General features: G+C 37.6%; 1 long non-coding RNA gene across 1 annotated transcript; it reads left to right on the top strand.

The window, feature by feature from the left end:
- The first annotated feature begins 818 nt into the window (after positions 1-818).
- Positions 819-1,357, top strand: LOC128655395 (uncharacterized). The gene is made up of 3 exons (XR_008401777.1): positions 819-858; positions 1,018-1,080; positions 1,166-1,357. It is a non-coding gene; the product is annotated as an uncharacterized LOC128655395 (long non-coding RNA).
- The last annotated feature ends 11,138 nt before the right edge of the window (positions 1,358-12,495 follow it).

The following is a 12,495-nucleotide window of genomic DNA, read 5'->3' as shown; positions in this document are numbered from 1 at the left end:
CCAGAAGCATGTCCAACACTGGTGGCGGCAGAGGAGGAAGATGAGCCTGAAAATGAAGGTAGGAATCTATCGTGTTCTCTTTTGTTAAAATTCCACATTGATTTGGAAATAATCTGCAGACACTTGTATCTTTTTGCTTTCTAGAACAATGTGGGGGATAATCTAGGCCTTGACACCAATTCTGCATCCATAACAATGATTTTTCGGGGGGGGGTTGTGTTTCTTCTCCAACAGATGAAAGTGATGAATCATCCTCATCATCCGAGGAGGAGATTTCCCCAGAAGCATGTACTACACTGGTGACGGCAGAGGAGGAAGATGAGCCTGAAAATGAAGGTAGGAATCTATCATGTTCTCTTTTGTTAAAATTCCACATTGATTTGGAAATAATCTGCAGACACTTGTATCTTTTTGCTTTCTAGAACAATGTGGGGGATAATCTAGGCCTTGACACCAATTCTGCATCCATAACAATGATTTTTCGGGGGGGGTTGTGTTTCTTCTCCAACAGATGAAAGTGATGAATCATCCTCATCATCCGAGGAGATTTCCCCAGAAGCATGTCCAACACTGGTGGCGGCAGAGGAGGAAGATGAGCCTGAAAATGAAGGTAGGAATCTATCGTGTTCTCTTTTGTTAAAATTCCACATTGATTTGGAAATAATCTGCAGACACTTGTATCTTTTTGCTTTCTAGAACAATGTGGGGGATAATCTAGGCCTTGACAACAATTCTGCATCCATAACAATGATTTTTCTGGGGGGGGTTGTGTTTCTTCTCCAACAGATGACAGTGATGCATATGCTACATCAGCCCTAAGTCCGGAGGAGAGACAAGAGGAGGAGGCGGAAAGTGAATGTAAGCATAAGCATTTATCATATATTATTTCACTGCTATATTTATTTTGAATTTGTAGACCCTATATTTTTTATTTTGTAAACAATGTGGAGTATAATGTAGGCCCCTTGACGCATATTCAAGATCAATAACAATATATTTTTTGTGATTCTCGGACAGCTGAAACAGACAGTGGCACTGAATATGCAGCCACAGCAGAGGATGAGGTGGAAAAAAAAGAAAGTAGGAATATTTCATATGATGTTTTTTTACTTATATCTGGAAAGTGAATTGTTGTAACAAAACTAATTTTGTGTTTTTATTACAGCGGTTGAAATAGGGACACAAACAGAGCCCTCAGTTACACAATTCAGGGACCTTCGTCAGGCACTGCGAAATTTTGTAGAGGCTGCAAGAGTACTAGAGCATTCACTTCAAAATCTTTAAGAAATTCATTGTATATATTTTTCTTTGTTTTACAACAATCATTTTATGAATAATTAAAAATTTATATTTATAATATCATGTGTCACTCCATTATTTTAAGGATTATCTTAAAGGGACATGAACATAAAATATATGTTTAATCATCTATAAATAGCATGCAATGTGGTAGATTATTATTTGGTTATAAATTTATATCTATCCTTTGATGTCAAACATATTTTTCAAAACCATATAGCTGCTCAATTATGTCTACATACGGATGCCTTATGTGATTGGCTTGCACATGTGCATTGTTATTTTAAAAAATAAAAATATCTGAGGGATAATAGAAGTGAAAATGATTAATGCTGCTTGAAAAGGTTTTGTCTATCGGCAAAATGAAATTACATATATCAGTTTGATGTCCCTTTAACATATGAAATGACATTTTTTTTAAATATAAAACTCAATTGAGTAATAATTCACATTACATGTTTTTAATATATTATTGATACAATCGATAATATATTTCATCAATCAAAAATGATTCATATGAATACATAATGAGATATGAAGAACAATGTTGATTTATTAAAAAAATTACAATGTTGATGAACATATCAAACAATTTAGTAATTGGACATAACAGGTATATAAATATATATATATACACACAAACAGACATACAGGGGCCCATTTATCAAGCTCCGAACAGAGCTTGTGGGCCCCTGTTTCTGGCAAGTCTTCAGACTCGCCAGAAACACTAGTTATGAAGCAGCGGTCTAAAGACCGCTGCTCCATAACCCTGTCCGTCTGCTCTGAGCAGGCGGACAGGAATTGCCGTAAATCAACCCGATCAAGTACAATTGGGTTGATTGACACCCCCCTGCTGGTGGCCAATTGGCCGCCATTCAGCAGGGGGTGGCGTTGCACCAGCAGCTCTTGTGAGCTGCTGGTGCAATGTTAAATGCGGAGAGCGTATTACTCTCCGCATTTAGTGAGGTGTTGCAGACCTGATCAGCATTGTCGGATCAGGTCCGCAACACCTTTGATAAATAGGGGCCACAGTGTCTATCTCTGTCTCTCTCTCTCTCTCTCTCTCTCATTATATATATATATACTTTTATCTATATATCTATCTTTAACTATATCTGTATTTATATATCGATATCTATATATCTATATATATATATCTATATATATATATATTTATAGATATAGATATATATATAGATATATATAGAGATATATCTATATATATATATATATCTATATATATATCTATATATATCTATATATATATATAGATAGATATATCTGATTATATTAAATAAGATATGTGCAGATGTCAGGTATAGAGTTGAAATAATTAGAGTAAAATAATGCTTCATATAACAAATAGTCGTCAAAATTTAGAAACTGGTAATTCGCAGCAAATTCGCTAACCAGTACGATGCTAATCGCGCCGTACTTGACGCGCGTGTTTATAACCTTTTTCTTCATAAATTTGAGGATCGTATTAAGATTCGCAGCCGCGATGTTTGCCGAAGTTTAGCGAGCGTATAGACGCCCGCGAATGCAACATATTTGACGCTTTGATAGATGGGCCTGCAGGACCCGACGGGTTTGGACTCAAGTATTATAAAAAATACGCTGAGATCCTTGTCCCCGTGTTAACGGACCTTTTCTCCACCTTGTCAAACACCCCTGACCTCCCTAAAACTATGCTTGAGGCCCATATAGCGGTCATTCCCAAACCCAGGAAACCTACTGACAAACCTGAGAACTATAGGCCGATATCGCTGTTGAATTCGGATGTAAAGATCCTAGCAAAAGTACTGGCAGCGCGTTTAAACAGGCTACTCCCTGATCTGGTCTCTGCTGACCAGGTCGGCTTTATACCGGCCCGGGAGGCTAGAGACAACACTCTTAAAATACAGCAGATGATAACTCATGCACACCTCCATAATCTGCCACTTTCTCTGGTCACTACCGACGCAGAGAAGGCTTTTGACCGGGTCAGTTGGACATTTATCCGACTGACTTTGGAAAAGTTCGGATTTGGTCCAGGCATTATAAACACCATAATGTCCCTGTACTCAGCACTCTTGCTGAGACAGCTTTCTCTAATATACTTCAAAATACCAAGCTTAAAACCCAGACTGAATTGCTTGAATGGGACCCGACCACCTTCACGTCTTGGTTCAGAGTGGCTCAGGTCGCTCATTACCTAGACTCTCATGGGGATCGTGGGGCACTGACAAGACGCAGAACGCCCTATGAATCCCTATGCGTGGCGCAACAGGTTCCGAGTCACTTAATCTCCCAAATCTACCGATTGTTACTGAGCAAAGGAGGTAATGCCCTCCCGGCATTTGCCTCAGTGTGGCAAACGGAGCTTGGATTAGATATATCCGCTAGAGATTGGTTTAAGATCTTTCGGAAGACAAAGAGAGCGTCTATATCAGCGCATATTCAAGAATCGCACTATAAACTAGTGAGCAGGTGGTACCTTACGCCTCAAAGGTTGCGTAAGATTTACCCTAACACAAGTGGGTGCTGCTGGAGGGGATGTGGTGGAGAAGGGACTCTCCTGCACATCTGGTGGACCTGTCCACACATCCAACCTTTTTGGGAGGAGGTGCTGGGGGAAATGAGCAGAGTCCTGAGGACTATTATCCACCCTAAACCAACATACCTGATATACCATGAGCTGCCTAAAATCCTGGGAGCTGACAAGCACCTACTTTTCATGTTAATGCTAAACTGTGCCAAAGGGCTCATCCCACTGCACTGGAAGAGCCCACAGACTCCCACAGTCTCGGAGTGGAAACTCAGAGTGGGGGATTTGCTTAGATTAGAGCGTTATCACTTTTTGAAAACTGGAAAATTGGCTATACATGAAATGATGACACTGACTTGGGAGGGGAAGGAGTTCTGATCACTATGTCTCCTGCATGTTGCCCAGAGGCCCTCTCCCCCCCCTACCTATCTCTCCTCCTCCCCCCCTACCTCTCTTCCCCCTCCTTGCCCAACCCCACTCTCCTCCTCTCCCCTTCCCCCCCCCTTTTTTTTTTCTCTTCTCCCCTTTCTCTTCTTTATTCCCCCTTTATTCTGACCTCTCCTCTCCTGTCAAACTGGACGGGAGTAGACCTCAGGACATATGCCACCTTCAAAGGTATGAAGCAAGCCTATGAAGGTAAATGGTTACATATTCATGTTTTTATAACCTGTTGTCAAGCATCTAAGTTTATGTTTTGTCTGATTATATAATTTCCTCAGATTAATTTGAGGTCACAAGCTCAAGATACCTGAATTAAGTTGGTAGTTCACTCTCCTTCACTGGACAGACATGAATCTCACTTACACCTGTCTCTTTTTGTAGACATCTAAACTGTATTGTATGGCTTTTCCAGATTTTGATTGTTAATGTTTATCTTTGTGTACCAACATTGCTTACATTCAATAAAGCTTGTTTTGGAAAAAAAAAAAAAAAAGTTTAATGTCGAGGAGCCAGGGGGCATTGGTAACGACCTCATCTTCGGTTACCTATTGCTACATTCAATTACTTATTTTGGTTTTTTTAAATTTCCCCTTCTCTGTCCTTTACCTCCCTCCTTACTTTGCACCACTGGACATGTTAAAATTTGAGGGTTGCTAGCACCTTTAAGGTTTGGGTCACTGCAGAAGTGAAAGTCTGTGGCCTACCTCCCAACATTTCCCAGAGGCTTTCCAGGACAGGGAGGTGAGGAGGACTGGTAGTCAGTGACCTACAGGTGTTTTGTGAGTGGGGCCATGACAGGAGCAACAGATCTGCGTGTTACATGAGTGAAGCCAAGCTGGCCAGAGCTGGGAATTCCCTGATAGAGGAATGTTATGCCACAGGTTCCACAGTTTGTTTTTTCAGGCATTTACACATTGTGTGATATTCTGCTGAGAGAGAAGTCCTATAGCATTATTTTTTGAAGTGTTCAATCTTTTTTCTTAAGACTGCTGCTCCTTAACTGAACCGCTGCCTCTGAGGCTGCGGAGATAAATCCGCCCGATCCTATATGATCGGGTTGATTGAAACCCCCTGCTAGCGGCCAATCTGCAGGGGGCGGCATGATACGCTACAGTGGATCATGTCCGCCAGACATTGGTAAATCGTCCCCAATGCCTGTCTCTTTTGTTCTATCCTGGCTGATTGAATTTTCGTTGCTGACCTGGACCTTGCTTGGAACTTTAACTTGCTTGGCTGCCAGATCATGCTCTGTTGGCACAAACTGTGTTCTGTTTTGGCCTTGCTTCTCCTCTATCATTCCTTTTGGTGATCTGCACTCCTGGTTCCTGACATTTTTGAAACATTACTGTGGCTGGTCCTGCCTTTACTCATCAGCCACCTTGTCCAATGCTTTTAGGTACCTATTTAAATACTTTTTAAACCCAAGGAGACTGCACCTAACTCTAGGACAAGTGCTGACAGTAGTCAGATAAAGGGACAATGTACAAACAGCTGATGAGTTAATTTTATTTAAATTAGTCAGAGGAACACTACTTTCTAACACCCTCACCTGTTGAATGATTTCTTCTGTTGCCTCTTGCTACATAGCTTTTCTAAAGCCAATACTGCAGTTTGCCCATTTTCAGTACAGGCAGATACTTAAAGGGACAGTCTACACCAGAATTTTTATTGTTTTAAAAGATAGATAATCCCTTTATTACCCATTTCCCAGTTTTGCATAACTAACACAGTTATAATAATATACTTTTAACCTCTGTGATTATCTTGTATCTAAGCCTCTGCAAACTGCCCCTTTTTTCAGTTCTTTTGACAGACTTGCAGTCTAGCCAATCAGTGCCTGCTCCCAGATAACTTCTCGTGCACGAGCACAGTGTTATCTATATGAAATATGTGAACTAACACCCTCTAGTGGTGAAAAACTGTTAAAATGCAATCTGAAAGAGGTGGGCTTCAAGGTCTAAGAAATTAGCATATTAACCTCCTAGGTTAAGCTTTCAACTAAGAATACCAAGAGAACAAAACAAAATTGGTGATAAAAGTAAATTGGAAAATTGTTTAAAATGACATGCTCTATCTGAATCATGAAAGTTTATTTTGGCCTAGACTGTCCCTTTAAACGACAAAATAAAGGTAAAGAATATATATGTAAACTGTTCAATACACTCCAGTAGTTTATATGGACACCTGGGAATGCATTAAAGGGTAGATCAGTTTAATGTACAATGCCTAGCATAATGATTAATGCTAAAGTGAATTCGCTTTGCACTAAAAATCAGCAGAGGAATATATTACCTTTGCAGTATAATAATTTTCTTTTCCCACACATTTGTATTGTATTGATTTAGATCAATATCAAACGCCTGCAACTTCCAATCCCTGTCTGCATTCTATTACTTTACTTCTCATGTAATCATTCTCTTCCACAAAAACATTGAATTCCTTTGAGTTGTATGAGCCCTTAAAGGTACATACATATTATATATACCAACATCTAAGCATTATATTGTAGATTTCTCAACACAAAATAAGGTCTAGATTACAAGTGGAGCATAAACATGTCAGCTCGATTGTGTGCTAACATAACTAGAGCACATTCCTTAGCGTTTCCATTTTTACTCTCATATGAGAGTACAATATTAGCCCTTGAGAGAAAGCTTAGGGCACTAACATTTGATGGTCAGATAGCGGAGTTGTACTAAATCCCTCACATAATACAATTGGGGCATGCTGAATAACATGTCCTAACTCTTACTCAAGTGCCAAGCTGAAGGTGAAATAGTGTTCTTCACAGTTTTAAACTTTGTGTGTGTGTGTATATATATATATATATATATATATATATATATATATATATATATATATATATATATATATATATATATATATATATATATATATATATATATATATATATATACAGTATATATATATATGTACATTGCAAAGAAACAAGAAATAAATTAGAGACTCTTAAACCAGCACTCGGGTATCATAAGGAATTAATTAGCAAGGCTGAAGGATCCCAAAGGCAAACCAGGTGTGCTGATAAAATGAAACTTTTATGTGTGTTCAATATAACAAGTATACAATGATACAGACAGTGGCAACTATACAATAGTAATGAGTCCCAAATATATATAGAAACACTTATATGAGCAGAGTCCTATAAATTACATCCTTAGAGGTCTCTAAAAATCGAGTCATAAAATCCTATAAATCCATAGGTTGAAATAAGGGCACATGATTGCCATAGTGTGGCCCTGAGATAAAGGACCTTATAATTAATGAACAATCCGCAGCAATAGTTTGCAACAGAGCACAACCCTGTAAACCTGTATTATAAACTGGAGTAGCTATCACCGCATTGACAAATGTAAAGTAGAGCTTATGTATAACAGGGTAGCACTCCAAAGAAAATGAACCTCCCTTATGTTAGTGTTCATTAAAGCTGTGAGCAATTATTTATATGTGTTTTTTCCCTTGAAACTCTACATAGTTACCAAGTCGATGTTTGGTTAGGATTTAAGGCACTTAGTGGTCACCCACGCCTTACCGCTCTCCACTATTTACTCTGTTGTGGACCTTTTAGGGCTCAATTTTCCTGGGGCTCAGAACATAAACGGAGGAGGTCAGCTGTCACCCCTCCTACAAACATACAGCTATGCGCATTTCCCCATAGGTAAGTGGGCTTCTTCCGGCTGAGTTGTGATTCATTGCAGACGTCATCCGACTTAATGTGTTTGAAAAAGAATAGCATTAGCACTACATAAATAGAATGGGGTGCTCTGTCTGGTTCTAATAATATATATACCTTATGAGCTAGAGTGCTTGTACAAAGAAACAACTTGCAATTATAGTATGAATCACTGAAGGGATTAAAGAATGCACTTATATAGCACTTCTGATACCCCTTATAGTAAAACTGGCGTTAGTGTTTTGTATTTATTACTCTAAAAAGTGTTATAATCGCCGATTTTGCCTGTGTAGAAGACACTCAGTCATTGGATATTCGGTGGTTATAGTTTATGCTGATGTACACACTTGTGATGTGCTGTCTCAGCTCTTTTATATAGATCTGAAGGTTATTAGACCTTTATTTAATTATTCGCATCCTTCACTTCATATTTGATATTGTTATTAAATATGGCTGGTTCTTAGTGGGCTTTATTGTGGACAATAATGTATTATATTTCTTATAAACAATCTTTACACAATTACAGTAACTAGAGCCTTCAGTAGTGTATATATCAAATCAAATTTCGGTTCTCAGACCATGAAGGTGTTAATCAAATGTGCAGTATAATCAGACTACCTGTGAAAATGCAGGGAGCCTTATTGTAACATGAGGCTATTCAATTCAATAAAAAAATTATGTGATATCGTAATTTACATAAGTATTGCAGAGTGAGCTGGACTAAATAGCCTTTAATAGTCTTTGCTATATTGTTCACACCTTCCACTTAAAGTTAGGTACTGTAATTCAATATGATTAGGTCTTTATAAGCTATCTGTGTTAACAGTAATATATAGTTTTTATAATAAGAAATTCCACAGACTTGGTTACTTCAGCCTACTTTTGTAATGTGTCTACTTAAATTCAAGTTTTCCCACCATAGGACGATTATGCACTCGATTATATACAAAAACCTGGCTGATTGTCACATTACTGGGAGCCTTATTTTGGCATAAAGAAATTGGATTGTTTAAAGGTGCTATAATATTACGGCTCGCACATAGGTGCCGCTACATAAGCTGTTCTTGTTAGCACTTCTACCTTTAAATATGTCAATAGCGTGTGCTAATCCCAGAATTGATAATGCCCATAATTATACTAAGTTTAACTCTATTAGAACGAGTTTATATGCAATTAAAAACAGCAAACAGGGTATTTAAACAATACCCCTCCCTAACATGTTTCGCTGATACAGTCTCGGCTTTTTCAAAGGTGACGCGCCGGCGTCTGAGGGTATTTATGGGGATTAGTTCAAGCCTATTGGCCTGATTCAGCCAATCGTTGGCCTTCAAAGGTGAGGTGTGTCACATATGCTAATGACATCACCAAGTGGGGCGTCTCTTATCCGCCAATCATTAGCCTTCACTAATATGGTGTGTCACATATGCGGAGGACATCACCGGGTGGGACGGCTCTTTTCCTCCTATTGATCTCACACGGGGATACAATGACAGTTTGTTTTACTATATACATTACGTTCAGATCTTACAAGGATCGTATAATCGCGATCCCATATAGTACATGTACGCTGTGTTTTTTTATCAATTGGAACCGGATATATAAAATTGGCACAATAATAATAATAAATAATAATAAATAATATAATTATATAGTCTTATATAAGACTATAATGGAACCTAATGGTGACAAGAAATAATAAGAATTAAACTACACATAATACTACAAATGGGCATAATAGGGATAGAAGACTGATAGCACTAAGTCTTTACGTGATTATAATAAGTTTGTCTATTATAGTTGTATGTGTAGAACACAGTTGGAGAATAGAAGTAAAGGGGAGGGGATGGGAAGAGGGGAGAGGGAAGGGGACTGGAACGGGACAGGGTAAGGAAAGTAAAATGGACAAATGAAATGGGATAATGGGTTGTAAAGCGTGTCAAAATATCTAAAATTGATATTACAGAGAAAGCACAGTAAGTGACAAATAACAGTGCGTATAAATAAGTGTATCCATGACAGTGATGTGGGTAAAATAGGGTGTAAAAAGGAATGTGAAAAGGTGGACTGTATTCCAAATGGACTAGAGTAGATAGAATAATGTCTACTGACCAAAGCAGCGACTGTTATTCTTAATGATTTTTATATATATATATTGAGACTGGATTTATTGGATACTAATTACTAAAATTCACTAAGAATTAATCCTGTGCCTAATTTTGGTATTCCAATTGATAGAGTTCACAGTGAAACACTACCAGATTTTCTTTTTATAGGAACATAGAATAGTTGTTCTGTTCATTGAGGCCTTTTGGATATACACTGTCCATTAGGTATATCCATCTGGTTTCTGCTTTAAGTAAAGTGTTTTCAAGATCGCCGCCTCTTAAACCCAAGGATATCTTTTGAATTCCATGACACTTCAGTTCAGAAGTCTTAGATTGGTGATGTCTGAGAAAATGAGAAGCTACGGACGTGATTTTCCTATCTTTATACAGATCTTTTGGAGCATTTTGAATATTTCGCATATGTTCCATAAGTCTGGTATGCAGTGTTCTTGTAGTCATACCAATATAGATCCGCGGACATTTACATTGGAGAGTGTATATTACTCCAGTAGTATTGCAGCTGATATAACTTTTGATTTTGTGGTGTTTTCCAAATCTGTCTAGAATGGACTTTTTCTTGATCATATTGCTGCATGATGAGCAGTTACCACAAGAAAAGGATCCTTGTTCTATCGGTCTAGTTTTTCTTGTTTTGTGTACATAATGACTAGGACTAAGGATCTCTTTTAAATTTCTACTTCTTTTGTAACTCAATTGCACTTTCTCTCCGATTAACTCTTTGAGGTGGGGGTCAGCTTGAAGTATGTGCCAATTTTTTTTAATTATATTGACAATTTGCTGAGTATGTTGATTAGTATGTTAATATCTTTAATAATCTGTAACACTTCCATTGTATCTTCGAATTATGATGATCGCTGGGTTTAAAATGGTCTTAAACGCTGGTCTACTTCAGATTAAGGAGAAATTGCTCACAAGATAAAACATTCAAAGAGAGAGCTGTTGAATTAGAGAATCGGTTACTTCAAAGAGGATATAGCCAGAGATCTATCCTCAAGGCCAAAACAAGAGCATTAAAAACTAAAAGATCAGAATTTCTAAAAGTCAAATCCAAAAACTGTGATAATAAAACCAGACTGGTGTTAACCTACAATGAACATACTCAGCAAATTGTCAATATAATTCAAAAAAATTGGCACATACTTCAAGCTGACCCCTACCTCAAAGAGTTAATCGGAGACAAAGTACAATTGAGTTACAGAAGAAGTAGAAATTTAAAAGAGATCCTTAGTCCTAGTCATTATGTACACAAAACAAGAAAAACTAGACCAATAGAACAAGGATCCTTTTCTTGTGGTAACTGCTCATCATGCAGCAATATGATCAAGAAAAAGTCCATTCTAGACAGATTTGGAAAACACCACCAAATCAAAAGTTATATCAGCTGCAATACTACTGGAGTAATATATGCTCTCCAATGTAAATGTCCGCGGATCTATATTGGTATGACTACAATAATTCTTATTATTGCTTGTCACCATTAGGTTCCATTATAGTCTTTGCACTATTATATTATTTATTATTATTATTTGTCATTTTAGTTAATTGATTTTCTCTTTTTCTATCTCACTTAATTACACAATTCACGTGCTATTTATTAATGTAATTTATAATGCCTCTGACTCAGACACTATAATTACACTAGCACTTTATCATTCGAATTTGATTCACTCATATTGATGAGAAAACAAGAAACAAAATAATTTTTCTATTGTTATTTATTTTATACACCTAAATCCTGATAATAATCGGGTTTCATATTTTTTTTAAAACGCTTAAAATGTTTGTAGTATATATTGTATACAAATTTATAATTAGCACTGACACCAACAACACTTTACCCAACTTTTTGTGCATTAGCGCATTCATCACACCTTTGTATTTACAGTACCATTTAGAACTCTATTAAAAATGATGAACACTGAATGATTGGCTCCAAAGAGAGCGATGTGCCAATTTTATATATCCGGTTCCAATTGATCAAAAAACACAGCGTACATGTACTATATGGGATCGCGATGATACGATCCTTGTAAGATCTGAACGTAATGTAAATAGTAAAACAAACTGTCATTGTATCCCCGTGTGAGATCAATAGGAGGATAAGAGCTGTCCCACCCTGTGATGTCATCCGCATATGTGACACACCATATTAGTGAAGGCTAACGATTGGCGGATAAGAGACGCCCCACTTGGTGATGTCATTAGCATATGTGACACACCTCACCTTTGAAGGCCAACGATTGGCTGAATCAGGCCAATAGGCTTGAACTAATCTCCATAAATACCCTCAGACGCCGGCGCGCGTCACCTTTGAAAAAGCTGAGACTGTATCGGTGAAACATGTTAGGGAGGGGTATTGTTTAAATACCCTGTTTGCCGTTTTTAATTGCATATAAACTCGTTCTAAT

This window comes from Bombina bombina, chromosome 4, assembly GCF_027579735.1.
Source record: "Bombina bombina isolate aBomBom1 chromosome 4, aBomBom1.pri, whole genome shotgun sequence".
Classification (NCBI taxonomy): Eukaryota; Metazoa; Chordata; class Amphibia; order Anura; family Bombinatoridae; genus Bombina; species Bombina bombina.
The sequence above is the reverse complement of the archived record's forward strand: the minus strand, read 5'-3'. Positions and strand labels throughout refer to the sequence as shown.